We start from the raw sequence: 22,082 nt of genomic DNA, 5'->3' as shown, positions 1-22,082 counted from the left end.
CTTTGTTATCCTCAAGGCTTCAACGACTCAGCGTGATAATGTTTACTTCCCGTTATTACTACTTGCAGTTCTTATGTGAAATTTTCAAGGAAAAAAGTACTAGTAATAATACTGAATTTCGTACGATATAACGTGTAAAGTCACACAATGTATGACCTGCTGTACGATGACAGGCAGCAGGTATTTACTTGCGAAATAAGTAAATAAATATTACTACTTACAGCTTTGCTTTTCCTCCTACCGCTGTAACAACGAGGCATAAAGCAATGAATTGTGACTTTTGCCATGCGCGCCTCGCCATGGGCGCGCGAAAAGATGCTCGCAAACAGGGAAAGTGCGACACGGAAAGCGAGTGGACCGGGTGTAAACCCCGAGTAAAACTTGCGCGTCCGGTGTGGTCTAGTGGCTAGGATACCTGGCTTTCACCCAGGAGGCCCGGGTTCGATTCCCGGTACCGGAACGGAATTTTTCGGCAAAAGTCACGACAAGTTTTGACCCTGCGAAAGGCTGTTTCACGTCCTCCTCGCATTATAGCTACTGGTTCATAAACGTCAGCTGAAAACAGTCGAGAGAAACGGGCACGCAATGAAATTACTACGAGCAGCGGAATAAAGGAAGAAGAGACGCTGGTCCACTGTTGGACTGCTACCATAGAAATGTTACATGGCAATACGCAGAGCAATTCCCGAGGCCCGTTAGCTCAGTCGGTTAGAGCGTCGTGCTAATAACGCGAAGGTCGTGGGTTCGATCCCCCCACGGGCCACTACGATTTCACTCTTTCAAAAAGGCAACGCCGATTTCGGCGGGGAAGTATGGTAACAAAGAAGTCGTCACATTGTGTGGGAGCTGATAGGGGACCAGAACGCGACTTGTCGGGACGCGCTAAAACACTTCACTGGTCACAGCACGGTGAACACAAAGTTTCTCGTCCGATCACCGCTACTGCGCGAAGCTGGGCGTTGTCAGTGCTTGGGCGGGTGACCGCCTGCGAACACAGGGCACTGCCGACGGTTTCAATTCGTATTACTCTTTCCTCTTCGGTTTCGGAGCTGCAGCGCTATTCGGTCAAGGGCACTGGCGCCACGTTTTGCCTCTCGGTATGCCAAGTCGCGCCGTGCGGCCACAGTGAAATGAAGGAGCGTGTTGTAAAATTTTCAACAAAGAAAAAAAAAAAAAAAAAAGAAATGTACTAGTAATAAAACTGAATTTGTCTGACAGAACATGTAACATCAGACAATACATGATAACAGGCAGCAGGTATTTACTTGAGGCATAAGTAATGTGGTGGCCGCCTCGCCATACCTCTCTCAGTCGTTTCGCGTGCTTGTCCTCTTGATATAGGCCGATTGGAGAGCGTCAGCTCTCGCGTCAGCTGAGCAAAGTCGAGACAAGTCGAGACTCAAGGGGAATCGACGCACACACTATAGGGTGGCATGAAAGCGAGTAAGAGGGGGAAAGAAACATTAATTTAAAGACGCGTGGCAAAAGTACTCATACGCAAAAGTAAAAGCCGGCTGCGGTGGCCGTGAATCGAACCCGGATCAACTGCTTGGAAGGCAACTATGCTGACCATTACACCACCACCGCACGGTTTCCGTCCGCGCACGCCGCGCTGTGTCTGCTTCCCGCCTGTCGGCGGCGGCTCAAGGTGGTCGTAGCTGTAGGCGCATTACGGGGTAGGCGAGCGCATCCAGACAGCGTCTCTACGCACATTTCGCGTCCTTTGGCAAGAGTCGTCGCGTGCGTGCGCCGCAAGAGTACTTAGGCGATCGCGTTCGGGCGTCATTTTTAAGCAGTGCAGTGCAGTTCAGGATTCAGCGTGTGTAGCATTCTCTCGAGAGGATGCGACGGCGCTGGACGGCAGTCCCACTTTCCCCTCAGACGTCTGCCGCGGAAAGCACCAGGAAGCTGTGAACTAGCTGAGCATCGGTGGTTCAGTGGTAGAATGCTCGCCTGCCACGCGGGCGGCCCGGGTTCGATTCCCGGCCGATGCATCATTTTGTTTTTTCTCCGATAGTGGTGCTGCGTGTCTTTCGCACTCGAACTGCGTGAGCCATGAGAATGAACCGCGGGATTTCCGTGTGGGAATAACCAAACATGCAGCGCGCACGACTGCTCGTTTGGACTGTTGTGCGCTATTGTACATACTGGCGTCGGCCTAGCATCGCAAGTTGCCTGTCGCGCCGGGAATGCACGTGTAGCAACAGAAAAAAATGAGCCAGGAAGTGCAGACTCTCTACCACTGGTATTTGGTACTTACCGAGATTCCAGAAGGCCTGGCGATCACCTGCCTCGGTAGCGCAGTAGGCAGCGCGTAAGTCTCATAATCTTAAGGTCGTGAGTTCGATCCTCACCCGGGGCATTTAATTTACTTTCGTCCACAGCTAAATCGACGGCTCTGGGGTTTGCGAAGGAGCAAAACACTTTGTACTTTGTTATCCTCAAGGCTTCAACGACTCAGCGTGATAATGTTTACTTCCCGTTATTACTACTTGCAGTTCTTATGTGAAATTTTCAAGGAAAAAAGTACTAGTAATAATACTGAATTTCGTACGATATAACGTGTAAAGTCACACAATGTATGACCTGCTGTACGATGACAGGCAGCAGGTATTTACTTGCGAAATAAGTAAATAAATATTACTACTTACAGCTTTGCTTTTCCTCCTACCGCTGTAACAACGAGGCATAAAGCAATGAATTGTGACTTTTGCCATGCGCGCCTCGCCATGGGCGCGCGAAAAGATGCTCGCAAACAGGGAAAGTGCGACACGGAAAGCGAGTGGACCGGGTGTAAACCCCGAGTAAAACTTGCGCGTCCGGTGTGGTCTAGTGGCTAGGATACCTGGCTTTCACCCAGGAGGCCCGGGTTCGATTCCCGGTACCGGAACGGAATTTTTCGGCAAAAGTCACGACAAGTTTTGACCCTGCGAAAGGCTGTTTCACGTCCTCCTCGCATTATAGCTACTGGTTCATAAACGTCAGCTGAAAACAGTCGAGAGAAACGGGCACGCAATGAAATTACTACGAGCAGCGGAATAAAGGAAGAAGAGACGCTGGTCCACTGTTGGACTGCTACCATAGAAATGTTACATGGCAATACGCAGAGCAATTCCCGAGGCCCGTTAGCTCAGTCGGTTAGAGCGTCGTGCTAATAACGCGAAGGTCGTGGGTTCGATCCCCCCACGGGCCACTACGATTTCACTCTTTCAAAAAGGCAACGCCGATTTCGGCGGGGAAGTATGGTAACAAAGAAGTCGTCACATTGTGTGGGAGCTGATAGGGGACCAGAACGCGACTTGTCGGGACGCGCTAAAACACTTCACTGGTCACAGCACGGTGAACACAAAGTTTCTCGTCCGATCACCGCTACTGCGCGAAGCTGGGCGTTGTCAGTGCTTGGGCGGGTGACCGCCTGCGAACACAGGGCACTGCCGACGGTTTCAATTCGTATTACTCTTTCCTCTTCGGTTTCGGAGCTGCAGCGCTATTCGGTCAAGGGCACTGGCGCCACGTTTTGCCTCTCGGTATGCCAAGTCGCGCCGTGCGGCCACAGTGAAATGAAGGAGCGTGTTGTAAAATTTTCAACAAAGAAAAAAAAAAAAAAAAAGAAATGTACTAGTAATAAAACTGAATTTGTCTGACAGAACATGTAACATCAGACAATACATGATAACAGGCAGCAGGTATTTACTTGAGGCATAAGTAATGTGGTGGCCGCCTCGCCATACCTCTCTCAGTCGTTTCGCGTGCTTGTCCTCTTGATATAGGCCGATTGGAGAGCGTCAGCTCTCGCGTCAGCTGAGCAAAGTCGAGACAAGTCGAGACTCAAGGGGAATCGACGCACACACTATAGGGTGGCATGAAAGCGAGTAAGAGGGGGAAAGAAACATTAATTTAAAGACGCGTGGCAAAAGTACTCATACGCAAAAGTAAAAGCCGGCTGCGGTGGCCGGGAATCGAACCCGGATCAACTGCTTGGAAGGCAACTATGCTGACCATTACACCACCACCGCACGGTTTCCGTCCGCGCACGCCGCGCTGTGTCTGCTTCCCGCCTGTCGGCGGCGGCTCAAGGTGGTCGTAGCTGTAGGCGCATTACGGGGTAGGCGAGCGCATCCAGACAGCGTCTCTACGCACATTTCGCGTCCTTTGGCAAGAGTCGTCGCGTGCGTGCGCCGCAAGAGTACTTAGGCGATCGCGTTCGGGCGTCATTTTTAAGCAGTGCAGTGCAGTTCAGGATTCAGCGTGTGTAGCATTCTCTCGAGAGGATGCGACGGCGCTGGACGGCAGTCCCACTTTCCCCTCAGACGTCTGCCGCGGAAAGCACCAGGAAGCTGTGAACTAGCTGAGCATCGGTGGTTCAGTGGTAGAATGCTCGCCTGCCACGCGGGCGGCCCGGGTTCGATTCCCGGCCGATGCATCATTTTGTTTTTTCTCCGATAGTGGTGCTGCGTGTCTTTCGCACTCGAACTGCGTGAGCCATGAGAATGAACCGCGGGATTTCCGTGTGGGAATAACCAAACATGCAGCGCGCACGACTGCTCGTTTGGACTGTTGTGCGCTATTGTACATACTGGCGTCGGCCTAGCATCGCAAGTTGCCTGTCGCGCCGGGAATGCACGTGTAGCAACAGAAAAAAATGAGCCAGGAAGTGCAGACTCTCTACCACTGGTATTTGGTACTTACCGAGATTCCAGAAGGCCTGGCGATCACCTGCCTCGGTAGCGCAGTAGGCAGCGCGTAAGTCTCATAATCTTAAGGTCGTGAGTTCGATCCTCACCCGGGGCATTTAATTTACTTTCGTCCACAGCTAAATCGACGGCTCTGGGGTTTGCGAAGGAGCAAAACACTTTGTACTTTGTTATCCTCAAGGCTTCAACGACTCAGCGTGATAATGTTTACTTCCCGTTATTACTACTTGCAGTTCTTATGTGAAATTTTCAAGGAAAAAAGTACTAGTAATAATACTGAATTTCGTACGATATAACGTGTAAAGTCACACAATGTATGACCTGCTGTACGATGACAGGCAGCAGGTATTTACTTGCGAAATAAGTAAATAAATATTACTACTTACAGCTTTGCTTTTCCTCCTACCGCTGTAACAACGAGGCATAAAGCAATGAATTGTGACTTTTGCCATGCGCGCCTCGCCATGGGCGCGCGAAAAGATGCTCGCAAACAGGGAAAGTGCGACACGGAAAGCGAGTGGACCGGGTGTAAACCCCGAGTAAAACTTGCGCGTCCGGTGTGGTCTAGTGGCTAGGATACCTGGCTTTCACCCAGGAGGCCCGGGTTCGATTCCCGGTACCGGAACGGAATTTTTCGGCAAAAGTCACGACAAGTTTTGACCCTGCGAAAGGCTGTTTCACGTCCTCCTCGCATTATAGCTACTGGTTCATAAACGTCAGCTGAAAACAGTCGAGAGAAACGGGCACGCAATGAAATTACTACGAGCAGCGGAATAAAGGAAGAAGAGACGCTGGTCCACTGTTGGACTGCTACCATAGAAATGTTACATGGCAATACGCAGAGCAATTCCCGAGGCCCGTTAGCTCAGTCGGTTAGAGCGTCGTGCTAATAACGCGAAGGTCGTGGGTTCGATCCCCCCACGGGCCACTACGATTTCACTCTTTCAAAAAGGCAACGCCGATTTCGGCGGGGAAGTATGGTAACAAAGAAGTCGTCACATTGTGTGGGAGCTGATAGGGGACCAGAACGCGACTTGTCGGGACGCGCTAAAACACTTCACTGGTCACAGCACGGTGAACACAAAGTTTCTCGTCCGATCACCGCTACTGCGCGAAGCTGGGCGTTGTCAGTGCTTGGGCGGGTGACCGCCTGCGAACACAGGGCACTGCCGACGGTTTCAATTCGTATTACTCTTTCCTCTTCGGTTTCGGAGCTGCAGCGCTATTCGGTCAAGGGCACTGGCGCCACGTTTTGCCTCTCGGTATGCCAAGTCGCGCCGTGCGGCCACAGTGAAATGAAGGAGCGTGTTGTAAAATTTTCAACAAAGAAAAAAAAAAAAAAAAAGAAATGTACTAGTAATAAAACTGAATTTGTCTGACAGAACATGTAACATCAGACAATACATGATAACAGGCAGCAGGTATTTACTTGAGGCATAAGTAATGTGGTGGCCGCCTCGCCATACCTCTCTCAGTCGTTTCGCGTGCTTGTCCTCTTGATATAGGCCGATTGGAGAGCGTCAGCTCTCGCGTCAGCTGAGCAAAGTCGAGACAAGTCGAGACTCAAGGGGAATCGACGCACACACTATAGGGTGGCATGAAAGCGAGTAAGAGGGGGAAAGAAACATTAATTTAAAGACGCGTGGCAAAAGTACTCATACGCAAAAGTAAAAGCCGGCTGCGGTGGCCGGGAATCGAACCCGGATCAACTGCTTGGAAGGCAACTATGCTGACCATTACACCACCACCGCACGGTTTCCGTCCGCGCACGCCGCGCTGTGTCTGCTTCCCGCCTGTCGGCGGCGGCTCAAGGTGGTCGTAGCTGTAGGCGCATTACGGGGTAGGCGAGCGCATCCAGACAGCGTCTCTACGCACATTTCGCGTCCTTTGGCAAGAGTCGTCGCGTGCGTGCGCCGCAAGAGTACTTAGGCGATCGCGTTCGGGCGTCATTTTTAAGCAGTGCAGTGCAGTTCAGGATTCAGCGTGTGTAGCATTCTCTCGAGAGGATGCGACGGCGCTGGACGGCAGTCCCACTTTCCCCTCAGACGTCTGCCGCGGAAAGCACCAGGAAGCTGTGAACTAGCTGAGCATCGGTGGTTCAGTGGTAGAATGCTCGCCTGCCACGCGGGCGGCCCGGGTTCGATTCCCGGCCGATGCATCATTTTGTTTTTTCTCCGATAGTGGTGCTGCGTGTCTTTCGCACTCGAACTGCGTGAGCCATGAGAATGAACCGCGGGATTTCCGTGTGGGAATAACCAAACATGCAGCGCGCACGACTGCTCGTTTGGACTGTTGTGCGCTATTGTACATACTGGCGTCGGCCTAGCATCGCAAGTTGCCTGTCGCGCCGGGAATGCACGTGTAGCAACAGAAAAAAATGAGCCAGGAAGTGCAGACTCTCTACCACTGGTATTTGGTACTTACCGAGATTCCAGAAGGCCTGGCGATCACCTGCCTCGGTAGCGCAGTAGGCAGCGCGTAAGTCTCATAATCTTAAGGTCGTGAGTTCGATCCTCACCCGGGGCATTTAATTTACTTTCGTCCACAGCTAAATCGACGGCTCTGGGGTTTGCGAAGGAGCAAAACACTTTGTACTTTGTTATCCTCAAGGCTTCAACGACTCAGCGTGATAATGTTTACTTCCCGTTATTACTACTTGCAGTTCTTATGTGAAATTTTCAAGGAAAAAAGTACTAGTAATAATACTGAATTTCGTACGATATAACGTGTAAAGTCACACAATGTATGACCTGCTGTACGATGACAGGCAGCAGGTATTTACTTGCGAAATAAGTAAATAAATATTACTACTTACAGCTTTGCTTTTCCTCCTACCGCTGTAACAACGAGGCATAAAGCAATGAATTGTGACTTTTGCCATGCGCGCCTCGCCATGGGCGCGCGAAAAGATGCTCGCAAACAGGGAAAGTGCGACACGGAAAGCGAGTGGACCGGGTGTAAACCCCGAGTAAAACTTGCGCGTCCGGTGTGGTCTAGTGGCTAGGATACCTGGCTTTCACCCAGGAGGCCCGGGTTCGATTCCCGGTACCGGAACGGAATTTTTCGGCAAAAGTCACGACAAGTTTTGACCCTGCGAAAGGCTGTTTCACGTCCTCCTCGCATTATAGCTACTGGTTCATAAACGTCAGCTGAAAACAGTCGAGAGAAACGGGCACGCAATGAAATTACTACGAGCAGCGGAATAAAGGAAGAAGAGACGCTGGTCCACTGTTGGACTGCTACCATAGAAATGTTACATGGCAATACGCAGAGCAATTCCCGAGGCCCGTTAGCTCAGTCGGTTAGAGCGTCGTGCTAATAACGCGAAGGTCGTGGGTTCGATCCCCCCACGGGCCACTACGATTTCACTCTTTCAAAAAGGCAACGCCGATTTCGGCGGGGAAGTATGGTAACAAAGAAGTCGTCACATTGTGTGGGAGCTGATAGGGGACCAGAACGCGACTTGTCGGGACGCGCTAAAACACTTCACTGGTCACAGCACGGTGAACACAAAGTTTCTCGTCCGATCACCGCTACTGCGCGAAGCTGGGCGTTGTCAGTGCTTGGGCGGGTGACCGCCTGCGAACACAGGGCACTGCCGACGGTTTCAATTCGTATTACTCTTTCCTCTTCGGTTTCGGAGCTGCAGCGCTATTCGGTCAAGGGCACTGGCGCCACGTTTTGCCTCTCGGTATGCCAAGTCGCGCCGTGCGGCCACAGTGAAATGAAGGAGCGTGTTGTAAAATTTTCAACAAAGAAAAAAAAAAAAAAAAAGAAATGTACTAGTAATAAAACTGAATTTGTCTGACAGAACATGTAACATCAGACAATACATGATAACAGGCAGCAGGTATTTACTTGAGGCATAAGTAATGTGGTGGCCGCCTCGCCATACCTCTCTCAGTCGTTTCGCGTGCTTGTCCTCTTGATATAGGCCGATTGGAGAGCGTCAGCTCTCGCGTCAGCTGAGCAAAGTCGAGACAAGTCGAGACTCAAGGGGAATCGACGCACACACTATAGGGTGGCATGAAAGCGAGTAAGAGGGGGAAAGAAACATTAATTTAAAGACGCGTGGCAAAAGTACTCATACGCAAAAGTAAAAGCCGGCTGCGGTGGCCGGGAATCGAACCCGGATCAACTGCTTGGAAGGCAACTATGCTGACCATTACACCACCACCGCACGGTTTCCGTCCGCGCACGCCGCGCTGTGTCTGCTTCCCGCCTGTCGGCGGCGGCTCAAGGTGGTCGTAGCTGTAGGCGCATTACGGGGTAGGCGAGCGCATCCAGACAGCGTCTCTACGCACATTTCGCGTCCTTTGGCAAGAGTCGTCGCGTGCGTGCGCCGCAAGAGTACTTAGGCGATCGCGTTCGGGCGTCATTTTTAAGCAGTGCAGTGCAGTTCAGGATTCAGCGTGTGTAGCATTCTCTCGAGAGGATGCGACGGCGCTGGACGGCAGTCCCACTTTCCCCTCAGACGTCTGCCGCGGAAAGCACCAGGAAGCTGTGAACTAGCTGAGCATCGGTGGTTCAGTGGTAGAATGCTCGCCTGCCACGCGGGCGGCCCGGGTTCGATTCCCGGCCGATGCATCATTTTGTTTTTTCTCCGATAGTGGTGCTGCGTGTCTTTCGCACTCGAACTGCGTGAGCCATGAGAATGAACCGCGGGATTTCCGTGTGGGAATAACCAAACATGCAGCGCGCACGACTGCTCGTTTGGACTGTTGTGCGCTATTGTACATACTGGCGTCGGCCTAGCATCGCAAGTTGCCTGTCGCGCCGGGAATGCACGTGTAGCAACAGAAAAAAATGAGCCAGGAAGTGCAGACTCTCTACCACTGGTATTTGGTACTTACCGAGATTCCAGAAGGCCTGGCGATCACCTGCCTCGGTAGCGCAGTAGGCAGCGCGTAAGTCTCATAATCTTAAGGTCGTGAGTTCGATCCTCACCCGGGGCATTTAATTTACTTTCGTCCACAGCTAAATCGACGGCTCTGGGGTTTGCGAAGGAGCAAAACACTTTGTACTTTGTTATCCTCAAGGCTTCAACGACTCAGCGTGATAATGTTTACTTCCCGTTATTACTACTTGCAGTTCTTATGTGAAATTTTCAAGGAAAAAAGTACTAGTAATAATACTGAATTTCGTACGATATAACGTGTAAAGTCACACAATGTATGACCTGCTGTACGATGACAGGCAGCAGGTATTTACTTGCGAAATAAGTAAATAAATATTACTACTTACAGCTTTGCTTTTCCTCCTACCGCTGTAACAACGAGGCATAAAGCAATGAATTGTGACTTTTGCCATGCGCGCCTCGCCATGGGCGCGCGAAAAGATGCTCGCAAACAGGGAAAGTGCGACACGGAAAGCGAGTGGACCGGGTGTAAACCCCGAGTAAAACTTGCGCGTCCGGTGTGGTCTAGTGGCTAGGATACCTGGCTTTCACCCAGGAGGCCCGGGTTCGATTCCCGGTACCGGAACGGAATTTTTCGGCAAAAGTCACGACAAGTTTTGACCCTGCGAAAGGCTGTTTCACGTCCTCCTCGCATTATAGCTACTGGTTCATAAACGTCAGCTGAAAACAGTCGAGAGAAACGGGCACGCAATGAAATTACTACGAGCAGCGGAATAAAGGAAGAAGAGACGCTGGTCCACTGTTGGACTGCTACCATAGAAATGTTACATGGCAATACGCAGAGCAATTCCCGAGGCCCGTTAGCTCAGTCGGTTAGAGCGTCGTGCTAATAACGCGAAGGTCGTGGGTTCGATCCCCCCACGGGCCACTACGATTTCACTCTTTCAAAAAGGCAACGCCGATTTCGGCGGGGAAGTATGGTAACAAAGAAGTCGTCACATTGTGTGGGAGCTGATAGGGGACCAGAACGCGACTTGTCGGGACGCGCTAAAACACTTCACTGGTCACAGCACGGTGAACACAAAGTTTCTCGTCCGATCACCGCTACTGCGCGAAGCTGGGCGTTGTCAGTGCTTGGGCGGGTGACCGCCTGCGAACACAGGGCACTGCCGACGGTTTCAATTCGTATTACTCTTTCCTCTTCGGTTTCGGAGCTGCAGCGCTATTCGGTCAAGGGCACTGGCGCCACGTTTTGCCTCTCGGTATGCCAAGTCGCGCCGTGCGGCCACAGTGAAATGAAGGAGCGTGTTGTAAAATTTTCAACAAAGAAAAAAAAAAAAAAAAAGAAATGTACTAGTAATAAAACTGAATTTGTCTGACAGAACATGTAACATCAGACAATACATGATAACAGGCAGCAGGTATTTACTTGAGGCATAAGTAATGTGGTGGCCGCCTCGCCATACCTCTCTCAGTCGTTTCGCGTGCTTGTCCTCTTGATATAGGCCGATTGGAGAGCGTCAGCTCTCGCGTCAGCTGAGCAAAGTCGAGACAAGTCGAGACTCAAGGGGAATCGACGCACACACTATAGGGTGGCATGAAAGCGAGTAAGAGGGGGAAAGAAACATTAATTTAAAGACGCGTGGCAAAAGTACTCATACGCAAAAGTAAAAGCCGGCTGCGGTGGCCGGGAATCGAACCCGGATCAACTGCTTGGAAGGCAACTATGCTGACCATTACACCACCACCGCACGGTTTCCGTCCGCGCACGCCGCGCTGTGTCTGCTTCCCGCCTGTCGGCGGCGGCTCAAGGTGGTCGTAGCTGTAGGCGCATTACGGGGTAGGCGAGCGCATCCAGACAGCGTCTCTACGCACATTTCGCGTCCTTTGGCAAGAGTCGTCGCGTGCGTGCGCCGCAAGAGTACTTAGGCGATCGCGTTCGGGCGTCATTTTTAAGCAGTGCAGTGCAGTTCAGGATTCAGCGTGTGTAGCATTCTCTCGAGAGGATGCGACGGCGCTGGACGGCAGTCCCACTTTCCCCTCAGACGTCTGCCGCGGAAAGCACCAGGAAGCTGTGAACTAGCTGAGCATCGGTGGTTCAGTGGTAGAATGCTCGCCTGCCACGCGGGCGGCCCGGGTTCGATTCCCGGCCGATGCATCATTTTGTTTTTTCTCCGATAGTGGTGCTGCGTGTCTTTCGCACTCGAACTGCGTGAGCCATGAGAATGAACCGCGGGATTTCCGTGTGGGAATAACCAAACATGCAGCGCGCACGACTGCTCGTTTGGACTGTTGTGCGCTATTGTACATACTGGCGTCGGCCTAGCATCGCAAGTTGCCTGTCGCGCCGGGAATGCACGTGTAGCAACAGAAAAAAATGAGCCAGGAAGTGCAGACTCTCTACCACTGGTATTTGGTACTTACCGAGATTCCAGAAGGCCTGGCGATCACCTGCCTCGGTAGCGCAGTAGGCAGCGCGTAAGTCTCATAATCTTAAGGTCGTGAGTTCGATCCTCACCCGGGGCATTTAATTTACTTTCGTCCACAGCTAAATCGACGGCTCTGGGGTTTGCGAAGGAGCAAAACACTTTGTACTTTGTTATCCTCAAGGCTTCAACGACTCAGCGTGATAATGTTTACTTCCCGTTATTACTACTTGCAGTTCTTATGTGAAATTTTCAAGGAAAAAAGTACTAGTAATAATACTGAATTTCGTACGATATAACGTGTAAAGTCACACAATGTATGACCTGCTGTACGATGACAGGCAGCAGGTATTTACTTGCGAAATAAGTAAATAAATATTACTACTTACAGCTTTGCTTTTCCTCCTACCGCTGTAACAACGAGGCATAAAGCAATGAATTGTGACTTTTGCCATGCGCGCCTCGCCATGGGCGCGCGAAAAGATGCTCGCAAACAGGGAAAGTGCGACACGGAAAGCGAGTGGACCGGGTGTAAACCCCGAGTAAAACTTGCGCGTCCGGTGTGGTCTAGTGGCTAGGATACCTGGCTTTCACCCAGGAGGCCCGGGTTCGATTCCCGGTACCGGAACGGAATTTTTCGGCAAAAGTCACGACAAGTTTTGACCCTGCGAAAGGCTGTTTCACGTCCTCCTCGCATTATAGCTACTGGTTCATAAACGTCAGCTGAAAACAGTCGAGAGAAACGGGCACGCAATGAAATTACTACGAGCAGCGGAATAAAGGAAGAAGAGACGCTGGTCCACTGTTGGACTGCTACCATAGAAATGTTACATGGCAATACGCAGAGCAATTCCCGAGGCCCGTTAGCTCAGTCGGTTAGAGCGTCGTGCTAATAACGCGAAGGTCGTGGGTTCGATCCCCCCACGGGCCACTACGATTTCACTCTTTCAAAAAGGCAACGCCGATTTCGGCGGGGAAGTATGGTAACAAAGAAGTCGTCACATTGTGTGGGAGCTGATAGGGGACCAGAACGCGACTTGTCGGGACGCGCTAAAACACTTCACTGGTCACAGCACGGTGAACACAAAGTTTCTCGTCCGATCACCGCTACTGCGCGAAGCTGGGCGTTGTCAGTGCTTGGGCGGGTGACCGCCTGCGAACACAGGGCACTGCCGACGGTTTCAATTCGTATTACTCTTTCCTCTTCGGTTTCGGAGCTGCAGCGCTATTCGGTCAAGGGCACTGGCGCCACGTTTTGCCTCTCGGTATGCCAAGTCGCGCCGTGCGGCCACAGTGAAATGAAGGAGCGTGTTGTAAAATTTTCAACAAAGAAAAAAAAAAAAAAAAAGAAATGTACTAGTAATAAAACTGAATTTGTCTGACAGAACATGTAACATCAGACAATACATGATAACAGGCAGCAGGTATTTACTTGAGGCATAAGTAATGTGGTGGCCGCCTCGCCATACCTCTCTCAGTCGTTTCGCGTGCTTGTCCTCTTGATATAGGCCGATTGGAGAGCGTCAGCTCTCGCGTCAGCTGAGCAAAGTCGAGACAAGTCGAGACTCAAGGGGAATCGACGCACACACTATAGGGTGGCATGAAAGCGAGTAAGAGGGGGAAAGAAACATTAATTTAAAGACGCGTGGCAAAAGTACTCATACGCAAAAGTAAAAGCCGGCTGCGGTGGCCGGGAATCGAACCCGGATCAACTGCTTGGAAGGCAACTATGCTGACCATTACACCACCACCGCACGGTTTCCGTCCGCGCACGCCGCGCTGTGTCTGCTTCCCGCCTGTCGGCGGCGGCTCAAGGTGGTCGTAGCTGTAGGCGCATTACGGGGTAGGCGAGCGCATCCAGACAGCGTCTCTACGCACATTTCGCGTCCTTTGGCAAGAGTCGTCGCGTGCGTGCGCCGCAAGAGTACTTAGGCGATCGCGTTCGGGCGTCATTTTTAAGCAGTGCAGTGCAGTTCAGGATTCAGCGTGTGTAGCATTCTCTCGAGAGGATGCGACGGCGCTGGACGGCAGTCCCACTTTCCCCTCAGACGTCTGCCGCGGAAAGCACCAGGAAGCTGTGAACTAGCTGAGCATCGGTGGTTCAGTGGTAGAATGCTCGCCTGCCACGCGGGCGGCCCGGGTTCGATTCCCGGCCGATGCATCATTTTGTTTTTTCTCCGATAGTGGTGCTGCGTGTCTTTCGCACTCGAACTGCGTGAGCCATGAGAATGAACCGCGGGATTTCCGTGTGGGAATAACCAAACATGCAGCGCGCACGACTGCTCGTTTGGACTGTTGTGCGCTATTGTACATACTGGCGTCGGCCTAGCATCGCAAGTTGCCTGTCGCGCCGGGAATGCACGTGTAGCAACAGAAAAAAATGAGCCAGGAAGTGCAGACTCTCTACCACTGGTATTTGGTACTTACCGAGATTCCAGAAGGCCTGGCGATCACCTGCCTCGGTAGCGCAGTAGGCAGCGCGTAAGTCTCATAATCTTAAGGTCGTGAGTTCGATCCTCACCCGGGGCATTTAATTTACTTTCGTCCACAGCTAAATCGACGGCTCTGGGGTTTGCGAAGGAGCAAAACACTTTGTACTTTGTTATCCTCAAGGCTTCAACGACTCAGCGTGATAATGTTTACTTCCCGTTATTACTACTTGCAGTTCTTATGTGAAATTTTCAAGGAAAAAAGTACTAGTAATAATACTGAATTTCGTACGATATAACGTGTAAAGTCACACAATGTATGACCTGCTGTACGATGACAGGCAGCAGGTATTTACTTGCGAAATAAGTAAATAAATATTACTACTTACAGCTTTGCTTTTCCTCCTACCGCTGTAACAACGAGGCATAAAGCAATGAATTGTGACTTTTGCCATGCGCGCCTCGCCATGGGCGCGCGAAAAGATGCTCGCAAACAGGGAAAGTGCGACACGGAAAGCGAGTGGACCGGGTGTAAACCCCGAGTAAAACTTGCGCGTCCGGTGTGGTCTAGTGGCTAGGATACCTGGCTTTCACCCAGGAGGCCTGGGTTCGATTCCCGGTACCGGAACGGAATTTTTCGGCAAAAGTCACGACAAGTTTTGACCCTGCGAAAGGCTGTTTCACGTCCTCCTCGCATTATAGCTACTGGTTCATAAACGTCAGCTGAAAACAGTCGAGAGAAACGGGCACGCAATGAAATTACTACGAGCAGCGGAATAAAGGAAGAAGAGACGCTGGTCCACTGTTGGACTGCTACCATAGAAATGTTACATGGCAATACGCAGAGCAATTCCCGAGGCCCGTTAGCTCAGTCGGTTAGAGCGTCGTGCTAATAACGCGAAGGTCGTGGGTTCGATCCCCCCACGGGCCACTACGATTTCACTCTTTCAAAAAGGCAACGCCGATTTCGGCGGGGAAGTATGGTAACAAAGAAGTCGTCACATTGTGTGGGAGCTGATAGGGGACCAGAACGCGACTTGTCGGGACGCGCTAAAACACTTCACTGGTCACAGCACGGTGAACACAAAGTTTCTCGTCCGATCACCGCTACTGCGCGAAGCTGGGCGTTGTCAGTGCTTGGGCGGGTGACCGCCTGCGAACACAGGGCACTGCCGACGGTTTCAATTCGTATTACTCTTTCCTCTTCGGTTTCGGAGCTGCAGCGCTATTCGGTCAAGGGCACTGGCGCCACGTTTTGCCTCTCGGTATGCCAAGTCGCGCCGTGCGGCCACAGTGAAATGAAGGAGCGTGTTGTAAAATTTTCAACAAAGAAAAAAAAAAAAAAAAAGAAATGTACTAGTAATAAAACTGAATTTGTCTGACAGAACATGTAACATCAGACAATACATGATAACAGGCAGCAGGTATTTACTTGAGGCATAAGTAATGTGGTGGCCGCCTCGCCATACCTCTCTCAGTCGTTTCGCGTGCTTGTCCTCTTGATATAGGCCGATTGGAGAGCGTCAGCTCTCGCGTCAGCTGAGCAAAGTCGAGACAAGTCGAGACTCAAGGGGAATCGACGCACACACTATAGGGTGGCATGAAAGCGAGTAAGAGGGGGAAAGAAACATTAATTTAAAGACGCGTGGCAAAAGTACTCATACGCAAAAGTAAAAGCCGGCTGCGGTGGCCGGGAATCGAACCCGGATCAACTGCTTGGAAGGCAACTATGCTGACCATTACACCACCACCGCACGGTTTCCGTCCGCGCACGCCGCGCTGTGTCTGCTTCCCGCCTGTCGGCGGCGGCTCAAGGTGGTCGTAGCTGTAGGCGCATTACGGGGTAGGCGAGCGCATCCAGACAGCGTCTCTACGCACATTTCGCGTCCTTTGGCAAGAGTCGTCGCGTGCGTGCGCCGCAAGAGTACTTAGGCGATCGCGTTCGGGCGTCATTTTTAAGCAGTGCAGTGCAGTTCAGGATTCAGCGTGTGTAGCATTCTCTCGAGAGGATGCGACGGCGCTGGACGGCAGTCCCACTTTCCCCTCAGACGTCTGCCGCGGAAAGCACCAGGAAGCTGTGAACTAGCTGAGCATCGGTGGTTCAGTGGTAGAATGCTCGCCTGCCACGCGGGCGGCCCGGGTTCGATTCCCGGCCGATGCATCATTTTGTTTTTTCTCCGATAGTGGTGCTGCGTGTCTTTCGCACTCGAACTGCGTGAGCCATGAGAATGAACCGCGGGATTTCCGTGTGGGAATAACCAAACATGCAGCGCGCACGACTGCTCGTTTGGACTGTTGTGCGCTATTGTACATACTGGCGTCGGCCTAGCATCGCAAGTTGCCTGTCGCGCCGGGAATGCACGTGTAGCAACAGAAAAAAATGAGCCAGGAAGTGCAGACTCTCTACCACTGGTATTTGGTACTTACCGAGATTCCAGAAGGCCTGGCGATCACCTGCCTCGGTAGCGCAGTAGGCAGCGCGTAAGTCTCATAATCTTAAGGTCGTGAGTTCGATCCTCACCCGGGGCATTTAATTTACTTTCGTCCACAGCTAAATCGACGGCTCTGGGGTTTGCGAAGGAGCAAAACACTTTGTACTTTGTTATCCTCAAGGCTTCAACGACTCAGCGTGATAATGTTTACTTCCCGTTATTACTACTTGCAGTTCTTATGTGAAATTTTCAAGGAAAAAAGTACTAGTAATAATACTGAATTTCGTACGATATAACGTGTAAAGTCACACAATGTATGACCTGCTGTACGATGACAGGCAGCAGGTATTTACTTGCGAAATAAGTAAATAAATATTACTACTTACAGCTTTGCTTTTCCTCCTACCGCTGTAACAACGAGGCATAAAGCAATGAATTGTGACTTTTGCCATGCGCGCCTCGCCATGGGCGCGCGAAAAGATGCTCGCAAACAGGGAAAGTGCGACACGGAAAGCGAGTGGACCGGGTGTAAACCCCGAGTAAAACTTGCGCGTCCGGTGTGGTCTAGTGGCTAGGATACCTGGCTTTCACCCAGGAGGCCTGGGTTCGATTCCCGGTACCGGAACGGAATTTTTCGGCAAAAGTCACGACAAGTTTTGACCCTGCGAAAGGCTGTTTCACGTCCTCCTCGCATTATAGCTACTGGTTCATAAACGTCAGCTGAAAACAGTCGAGAGAAACGGGCACGCAATGAAATTACTACGAGCAGCGGAATAAAGGAAGAAGAGACGCTGGTCCACTGTTGGACTGCTACCATAGAAATGTTACATGGCAATACGCAGAGCAATTCCCGAGGCCCGTTAGCTCAGTCGGTTAGAGCGTCGTGCTAATAACGCGAAGGTCGTGGGTTCGATCCCCCCACGGGCCACTACGATTTCACTCTTTCAAAAAGGCAACGCCGATTTCGGCGGGGAAGTATGGTAACAAAGAAGTCGTCACATTGTGTGGGAGCTGATAGGGGACCAGAACGCGACTTGTCGGGACGCGCTAAAACACTTCACTGGTCACAGCACGGTGAACACAAAGTTTCTCGTCCGATCACCGCTACTGCGCGAAGCTGGGCGTTGTCAGTGCTTGGGCGGGTGACCGCCTGCGAACACAGGGCACTGCCGACGGTTTCAATTCGTATTACTCTTTCCTCTTCGGTTTCGGAGCTGCAGCGCTATTCGGTCAAGGGCACTGGCGCCACGTTTTGCCTCTCGGTATGCCAAGTCGCGCCGTGCGGCCACAGTGAAATGAAGGAGCGTGTTGTAAAATTTTCAACAAAGAAAAAAAAAAAAAAAAAGAAATGTACTAGTAATAAAACTGAATTTGTCTGACAGAACATGTAACATCAGACAATACATGATAACAGGCAGCAGGTATTTACTTGAGGCATAAGTAATGTGGTGGCCGCCTCGCCATACCTCTCTCAGTCGTTTCGCGTGCTTGTCCTCTTGATATAGGCCGATTGGAGAGCGTCAGCTCTCGCGTCAGCTGAGCAAAGTCGAGACAAGTCGAGACTCAAGGGGAATCGACGCACACACTATAGGGTGGCATGAAAGCGAGTAAGAGGGGGAAAGAAACATTAATTTAAAGACGCGTGGCAAAAGTACTCATACGCAAAAGTAAAAGCCGGCTGCGGTGGCCGGGAATCGAACCCGGATCAACTGCTTGGAAGGCAACTATGCTGACCATTACACCACCACCGCACGGTTTCCGTCCGCGCACGCCGCGCTGTGTCTGCTTCCCGCCTGTCGGCGGCGGCTCAAGGTGGTCGTAGCTGTAGGCGCATTACGGGGTAGGCGAGCGCATCCAGACAGCGTCTCTACGCACATTTCGCGTCCTTTGGCAAGAGTCGTCGCGTGCGTGCGCCGCAAGAGTACTTAGGCGATCGCGTTCGGGCGTCATTTTTAAGCAGTGCAGTGCAGTTCAGGATTCAGCGTGTGTAGCATTCTCTCGAGAGGATGCGACGGCGCTGGACGGCAGTCCCACTTTCCCCTCAGACGTCTGCCGCGGAAAGCACCAGGAAGCTGTGAACTAGCTGAGCATCGGTGGTTAAGTGGTAGAATGCTCGCCTGCCACGCGGGCGGCCCGGGTTCGATTCCCGGCCGATGCATCATTTTGTTTTTTCTCCGATAGTGGTGCTGCGTGTCTTTCGCACTCGAACTGCGTGAGCCATGAGAATGAACCGCGGGATTTCCGTGTGGGAATAACCAAACATGCAGCGCGCACGACTGCTCGTTTGGACTGTTGTGCGCTATTGTACATACTGGCGTCGGCCTAGCATCGCAAGTTGCCTGTCGCGCCGGGAATGCACGTGTAGCAACAGAAAAAAATGAGCCAGGAAGTGCAGACTCTCTACCACTGGTATTTGGTACTTACCGAGATTCCAGAAGGCCTGGCGATCACCTGCCTCGGTAGCGCAGTAGGCAGCGCGTAAGTCTCATAATCTTAAGGTCGTGAGTTCGATCCTCACCCGGGGCATTTAATTTACTTTCGTCCACAGCTAAATCGACGGCTCTGGGGTTTGCGAAGGAGCAAAACACTTTGTACTTTGTTATCCTCAAGGCTTCAACGACTCAGCGTGATAATGTTTACTTCCCGTTATTACTACTTGCAGTTCTTATGTGAAATTTTCAAGGAAAAAAGTACTAGTAATAATACTGAATTTCGTACGATATAACGTGTAAAGTCACACAATGTATGACCTGCTGTACGATGACAGGCAGCAGGTATTTACTTGCGAAATAAGTAAATAAATATTACTACTTACAGCTTTGCTTTTCCTCCTACCGCTGTAACAACGAGGCATAAAGCAATGAATTGTGACTTTTGCCATGCGCGCCTCGCCATGGGCGCGCGAAAAGATGCTCGCAAACAGGGAAAGTGCGACACGGAAAGCGAGTGGACCGGGTGTAAACCCCGAGTAAAACTTGCGCGTCCGGTGTGGTCTAGTGGCTAGGATACCTGGCTTTCACCCAGGAGGCCCGGGTTCGATTCCCGGTACCGGAACGGAATTTTTCGGCAAAAGTCACGACAAGTTTTGACCCTGCGAAAGGCTGTTTCACGTCCTCCTCGCATTATAGCTACTGGTTCATAAACGTCAGCTGAAAACAGTCGAGAGAAACGGGCACGCAATGAAATTACTACGAGCAGCGGAATAAAGGAAGAAGAGACGCTGGTCCACTGTTGGACTGCTACCATAGAAATGTTACATGGCAATACGCAGAGCAATTCCCGAGGCCCGTTAGCTCAGTCGGTTAGAGCGTCGTGCTAATAACGCGAAGGTCGTGGGTTCGATCCCCCCACGGGCCACTACGATTTCACTCTTTCAAAAAGGCAACGCCGATTTCGGCGGGGAAGTATGGTAACAAAGAAGTCGTCACATTGTGTGGGAGCTGATAGGGGACCAGAACGCGACTTGTCGGGACGCGCTAAAACACTTCACTGGTCACAGCACGGTGAACACAAAGTTTCTCGTCCGATCACCGCTACTGCGCGAAGCTGGGCGTTGTCAGTGCTTGGGCGGGTGACCGCCTGCGAACACAGGGCACTGCCGACGGTTTCAATTCGTATTACTCTTTCCTCTTCGGTTTCGGAGCTGCAGCGCTATTCGGTCAAGGGCACTGGCGCCACGTTTTGCCTCTCGGTATGCCAAGTCGCGCCGTGCGGCCACAGTGAAATGAAGGAGCGTGTTGTAAAATTTTCAACAAAGAAAAAAAAAAAAAAAAAGAAATGTACTAGTAATAAAACTGAATTTGTCTGACAGAACATGTAACATCAGACAATACATGATAACAGGCAGCAGGTATTTACTTGAGGCATAAGTAATGTGGTGGCCGCCTCGCCATACCTCTCTCAGTCGTTTCGCGTGCTTGTCCTCTTGATATAGGCCGATTGGAGAGCGTCAGCTCTCGCGTCAGCTGAGCAAAGTCGAGACAAGTCGAGACTCAAGGGGAATCGACGCACACACTATAGGGTGGCATGAAAGCGAGTAAGAGGGGGAAAGAAACATTAATTTAAAGACGCGTGGCAAAAGTACTCATACGCAAAAGTAAAAGCCGGCTGCGGTGGCCGGGAATCGAACCCGGATCAACTGCTTGGAAGGCAACTATGCTGACCATTACACCACCACCGCACGGTTTCCGTCCGCGCACGCCGCGCTGTGTCTGCTTCCCGCCTGTCGGCGGCGGCTCAAGGTGGTCGTAGCTGTAGGCGCATTACGGGGTAGGCGAGCGCATCCAGACAGCGTCTCTACGCACATTTCGCGTCCTTTGGCAAGAGTCGTCGCGTGCGTGCGCCGCAAGAGTACTTAGGCGATCGCGTTCGGGCGTCATTTTTAAGCAGTGCAGTGCAGTTCAGGATTCAGCGTGTGTAGCATTCTCTCGAGAGGATGCGACGGCGCTGGACGGCAGTCCCACTTTCCCCTCAGACGTCTGCCGCGGAAAGCACCAGGAAGCTGTGAACTAGCTGAGCATCGGTGGTTCAGTGGTAGAATGCTCGCCTGCCACGCGGGCGGCCCGGGTTCGATTCCCGGCCGATGCATCATTTTGTTTTTTCTCCGATAGTGGTGCTGCGTGTCTTTCGCACTCGAACTGCGTGAGCCATGAGAATGAACCGCGGGATTTCCGTGTGGGAATAACCAAACATGCAGCGCGCACGACTGCTCGTTTGGACTGTTGTGCGCTATTGTACATACTGGCGTCGGCCTAGCATCGCAAGTTGCCTGTCGCGCCGGGAATGCACGTGTAGCAACAGAAAAAAATGAGCCAGGAAGTGCAGACTCTCTACCACTGGTATTTGGTACTTACCGAGATTCCAGAAGGCCTGGCGATCACCTGCCTCGGTAGCGCAGTAGGCAGCGCGTAAGTCTCATAATCTTAAGGTCGTGAGTTCGATCCTCACCCGGGGCATTTAATTTACTTTCGTCCACAGCTAAATCGACGGCTCTGGGGTTTGCGAAGGAGCAAAACACTTTGTACTTTGTTATCCTCAAGGCTTCAACGACTCAGCGTGATAATGTTTACTTCCCGTTATTACTACTTGCAGTTCTTATGTGAAATTTTCAAGGAAAAAAGTACTAGTAATAATACTGAATTTCGTACGATATAACGTGTAAAGTCACACAATGTATGACCTGCTGTACGATGACAGGCAGCAGGTATTTACTTGCGAAATAAGTAAATAAATATTACTACTTA

At 51.3% G+C, this 22,082-nt stretch overlaps 45 non-coding genes across 45 annotated transcripts; 36 read left to right on the top strand and 9 right to left on the bottom strand.

The window, feature by feature from the left end:
- Positions 1–388: 388 nt before the first annotated feature.
- Positions 389–460, top strand: Trnae-uuc. The gene has a single exon. It is a non-coding gene; the product is annotated as a tRNA-Glu (tRNA).
- Positions 461–689: 229 nt separating this feature from the next.
- On the top strand, positions 690–763 carry Trnai-aau. Its single transcript has one exon. It is a non-coding gene; the product is annotated as a tRNA-Ile (tRNA).
- A 752-nt stretch (positions 764–1,515) lies between these two features.
- On the bottom strand, positions 1,516–1,587 carry Trnag-ucc. Its single transcript has one exon. It is a non-coding gene; the product is annotated as a tRNA-Gly (tRNA).
- A 336-nt stretch (positions 1,588–1,923) lies between these two features.
- Trnag-gcc lies at positions 1,924–1,994 on the top strand. The gene has a single exon. It is a non-coding gene; the product is annotated as a tRNA-Gly (tRNA).
- Positions 1,995–2,289: 295 nt separating this feature from the next.
- Positions 2,290–2,362, top strand: Trnam-cau. The gene has a single exon. It is a non-coding gene; the product is annotated as a tRNA-Met (tRNA).
- Positions 2,363–2,818: 456 nt separating this feature from the next.
- On the top strand, positions 2,819–2,890 carry Trnae-uuc. Its single transcript has one exon. It is a non-coding gene; the product is annotated as a tRNA-Glu (tRNA).
- Positions 2,891–3,119: 229 nt separating this feature from the next.
- Positions 3,120–3,193, top strand: Trnai-aau. Its single transcript has one exon. It is a non-coding gene; the product is annotated as a tRNA-Ile (tRNA).
- Positions 3,194–3,944: 751 nt separating this feature from the next.
- On the bottom strand, positions 3,945–4,016 carry Trnag-ucc. The gene has a single exon. It is a non-coding gene; the product is annotated as a tRNA-Gly (tRNA).
- Positions 4,017–4,352: 336 nt separating this feature from the next.
- Trnag-gcc lies at positions 4,353–4,423 on the top strand. The gene has a single exon. It is a non-coding gene; the product is annotated as a tRNA-Gly (tRNA).
- A 295-nt stretch (positions 4,424–4,718) lies between these two features.
- Trnam-cau lies at positions 4,719–4,791 on the top strand. Its single transcript has one exon. It is a non-coding gene; the product is annotated as a tRNA-Met (tRNA).
- A 456-nt stretch (positions 4,792–5,247) lies between these two features.
- Trnae-uuc lies at positions 5,248–5,319 on the top strand. The gene has a single exon. It is a non-coding gene; the product is annotated as a tRNA-Glu (tRNA).
- Positions 5,320–5,548: 229 nt separating this feature from the next.
- On the top strand, positions 5,549–5,622 carry Trnai-aau. The gene has a single exon. It is a non-coding gene; the product is annotated as a tRNA-Ile (tRNA).
- Positions 5,623–6,373: 751 nt separating this feature from the next.
- Trnag-ucc lies at positions 6,374–6,445 on the bottom strand. Its single transcript has one exon. It is a non-coding gene; the product is annotated as a tRNA-Gly (tRNA).
- A 336-nt stretch (positions 6,446–6,781) lies between these two features.
- On the top strand, positions 6,782–6,852 carry Trnag-gcc. The gene has a single exon. It is a non-coding gene; the product is annotated as a tRNA-Gly (tRNA).
- Positions 6,853–7,147: 295 nt separating this feature from the next.
- Trnam-cau lies at positions 7,148–7,220 on the top strand. Its single transcript has one exon. It is a non-coding gene; the product is annotated as a tRNA-Met (tRNA).
- Positions 7,221–7,676: 456 nt separating this feature from the next.
- On the top strand, positions 7,677–7,748 carry Trnae-uuc. Its single transcript has one exon. It is a non-coding gene; the product is annotated as a tRNA-Glu (tRNA).
- Positions 7,749–7,977: 229 nt separating this feature from the next.
- On the top strand, positions 7,978–8,051 carry Trnai-aau. The gene has a single exon. It is a non-coding gene; the product is annotated as a tRNA-Ile (tRNA).
- Positions 8,052–8,802: 751 nt separating this feature from the next.
- Trnag-ucc lies at positions 8,803–8,874 on the bottom strand. Its single transcript has one exon. It is a non-coding gene; the product is annotated as a tRNA-Gly (tRNA).
- Positions 8,875–9,210: 336 nt separating this feature from the next.
- Positions 9,211–9,281, top strand: Trnag-gcc. The gene has a single exon. It is a non-coding gene; the product is annotated as a tRNA-Gly (tRNA).
- Positions 9,282–9,576: 295 nt separating this feature from the next.
- Trnam-cau lies at positions 9,577–9,649 on the top strand. Its single transcript has one exon. It is a non-coding gene; the product is annotated as a tRNA-Met (tRNA).
- A 456-nt stretch (positions 9,650–10,105) lies between these two features.
- Positions 10,106–10,177, top strand: Trnae-uuc. The gene has a single exon. It is a non-coding gene; the product is annotated as a tRNA-Glu (tRNA).
- A 229-nt stretch (positions 10,178–10,406) lies between these two features.
- Trnai-aau lies at positions 10,407–10,480 on the top strand. The gene has a single exon. It is a non-coding gene; the product is annotated as a tRNA-Ile (tRNA).
- Positions 10,481–11,231: 751 nt separating this feature from the next.
- Positions 11,232–11,303, bottom strand: Trnag-ucc. Its single transcript has one exon. It is a non-coding gene; the product is annotated as a tRNA-Gly (tRNA).
- A 336-nt stretch (positions 11,304–11,639) lies between these two features.
- On the top strand, positions 11,640–11,710 carry Trnag-gcc. The gene has a single exon. It is a non-coding gene; the product is annotated as a tRNA-Gly (tRNA).
- Positions 11,711–12,005: 295 nt separating this feature from the next.
- Trnam-cau lies at positions 12,006–12,078 on the top strand. The gene has a single exon. It is a non-coding gene; the product is annotated as a tRNA-Met (tRNA).
- Positions 12,079–12,534: 456 nt separating this feature from the next.
- Trnae-uuc lies at positions 12,535–12,606 on the top strand. Its single transcript has one exon. It is a non-coding gene; the product is annotated as a tRNA-Glu (tRNA).
- Positions 12,607–12,835: 229 nt separating this feature from the next.
- On the top strand, positions 12,836–12,909 carry Trnai-aau. The gene has a single exon. It is a non-coding gene; the product is annotated as a tRNA-Ile (tRNA).
- A 751-nt stretch (positions 12,910–13,660) lies between these two features.
- Positions 13,661–13,732, bottom strand: Trnag-ucc. Its single transcript has one exon. It is a non-coding gene; the product is annotated as a tRNA-Gly (tRNA).
- A 336-nt stretch (positions 13,733–14,068) lies between these two features.
- Positions 14,069–14,139, top strand: Trnag-gcc. Its single transcript has one exon. It is a non-coding gene; the product is annotated as a tRNA-Gly (tRNA).
- Positions 14,140–14,434: 295 nt separating this feature from the next.
- Positions 14,435–14,507, top strand: Trnam-cau. The gene has a single exon. It is a non-coding gene; the product is annotated as a tRNA-Met (tRNA).
- A 456-nt stretch (positions 14,508–14,963) lies between these two features.
- On the top strand, positions 14,964–15,035 carry Trnae-uuc. The gene has a single exon. It is a non-coding gene; the product is annotated as a tRNA-Glu (tRNA).
- Positions 15,036–15,264: 229 nt separating this feature from the next.
- On the top strand, positions 15,265–15,338 carry Trnai-aau. Its single transcript has one exon. It is a non-coding gene; the product is annotated as a tRNA-Ile (tRNA).
- A 751-nt stretch (positions 15,339–16,089) lies between these two features.
- On the bottom strand, positions 16,090–16,161 carry Trnag-ucc. Its single transcript has one exon. It is a non-coding gene; the product is annotated as a tRNA-Gly (tRNA).
- Positions 16,162–16,497: 336 nt separating this feature from the next.
- On the top strand, positions 16,498–16,568 carry Trnag-gcc. Its single transcript has one exon. It is a non-coding gene; the product is annotated as a tRNA-Gly (tRNA).
- A 295-nt stretch (positions 16,569–16,863) lies between these two features.
- Trnam-cau lies at positions 16,864–16,936 on the top strand. Its single transcript has one exon. It is a non-coding gene; the product is annotated as a tRNA-Met (tRNA).
- A 456-nt stretch (positions 16,937–17,392) lies between these two features.
- Trnae-uuc lies at positions 17,393–17,464 on the top strand. Its single transcript has one exon. It is a non-coding gene; the product is annotated as a tRNA-Glu (tRNA).
- Positions 17,465–17,693: 229 nt separating this feature from the next.
- On the top strand, positions 17,694–17,767 carry Trnai-aau. The gene has a single exon. It is a non-coding gene; the product is annotated as a tRNA-Ile (tRNA).
- Positions 17,768–18,518: 751 nt separating this feature from the next.
- Trnag-ucc lies at positions 18,519–18,590 on the bottom strand. The gene has a single exon. It is a non-coding gene; the product is annotated as a tRNA-Gly (tRNA).
- Positions 18,591–18,926: 336 nt separating this feature from the next.
- Positions 18,927–18,997, top strand: Trnag-gcc. Its single transcript has one exon. It is a non-coding gene; the product is annotated as a tRNA-Gly (tRNA).
- A 295-nt stretch (positions 18,998–19,292) lies between these two features.
- Positions 19,293–19,365, top strand: Trnam-cau. The gene has a single exon. It is a non-coding gene; the product is annotated as a tRNA-Met (tRNA).
- A 456-nt stretch (positions 19,366–19,821) lies between these two features.
- Positions 19,822–19,893, top strand: Trnae-uuc. The gene has a single exon. It is a non-coding gene; the product is annotated as a tRNA-Glu (tRNA).
- Positions 19,894–20,122: 229 nt separating this feature from the next.
- Trnai-aau lies at positions 20,123–20,196 on the top strand. Its single transcript has one exon. It is a non-coding gene; the product is annotated as a tRNA-Ile (tRNA).
- Positions 20,197–20,947: 751 nt separating this feature from the next.
- Trnag-ucc lies at positions 20,948–21,019 on the bottom strand. The gene has a single exon. It is a non-coding gene; the product is annotated as a tRNA-Gly (tRNA).
- Positions 21,020–21,355: 336 nt separating this feature from the next.
- On the top strand, positions 21,356–21,426 carry Trnag-gcc. Its single transcript has one exon. It is a non-coding gene; the product is annotated as a tRNA-Gly (tRNA).
- Positions 21,427–21,721: 295 nt separating this feature from the next.
- Positions 21,722–21,794, top strand: Trnam-cau. The gene has a single exon. It is a non-coding gene; the product is annotated as a tRNA-Met (tRNA).
- Positions 21,795–22,082: the final 288 nt, after the last annotated feature.

Source organism: Schistocerca piceifrons, unplaced genomic scaffold, assembly GCF_021461385.2.
Source record: "Schistocerca piceifrons isolate TAMUIC-IGC-003096 unplaced genomic scaffold, iqSchPice1.1 HiC_scaffold_306, whole genome shotgun sequence".
NCBI lineage: Eukaryota > Metazoa > Arthropoda > Insecta > Orthoptera > Acrididae > Schistocerca > Schistocerca piceifrons.
This window is presented reverse-complemented; position numbering and strand designations above follow the sequence as displayed.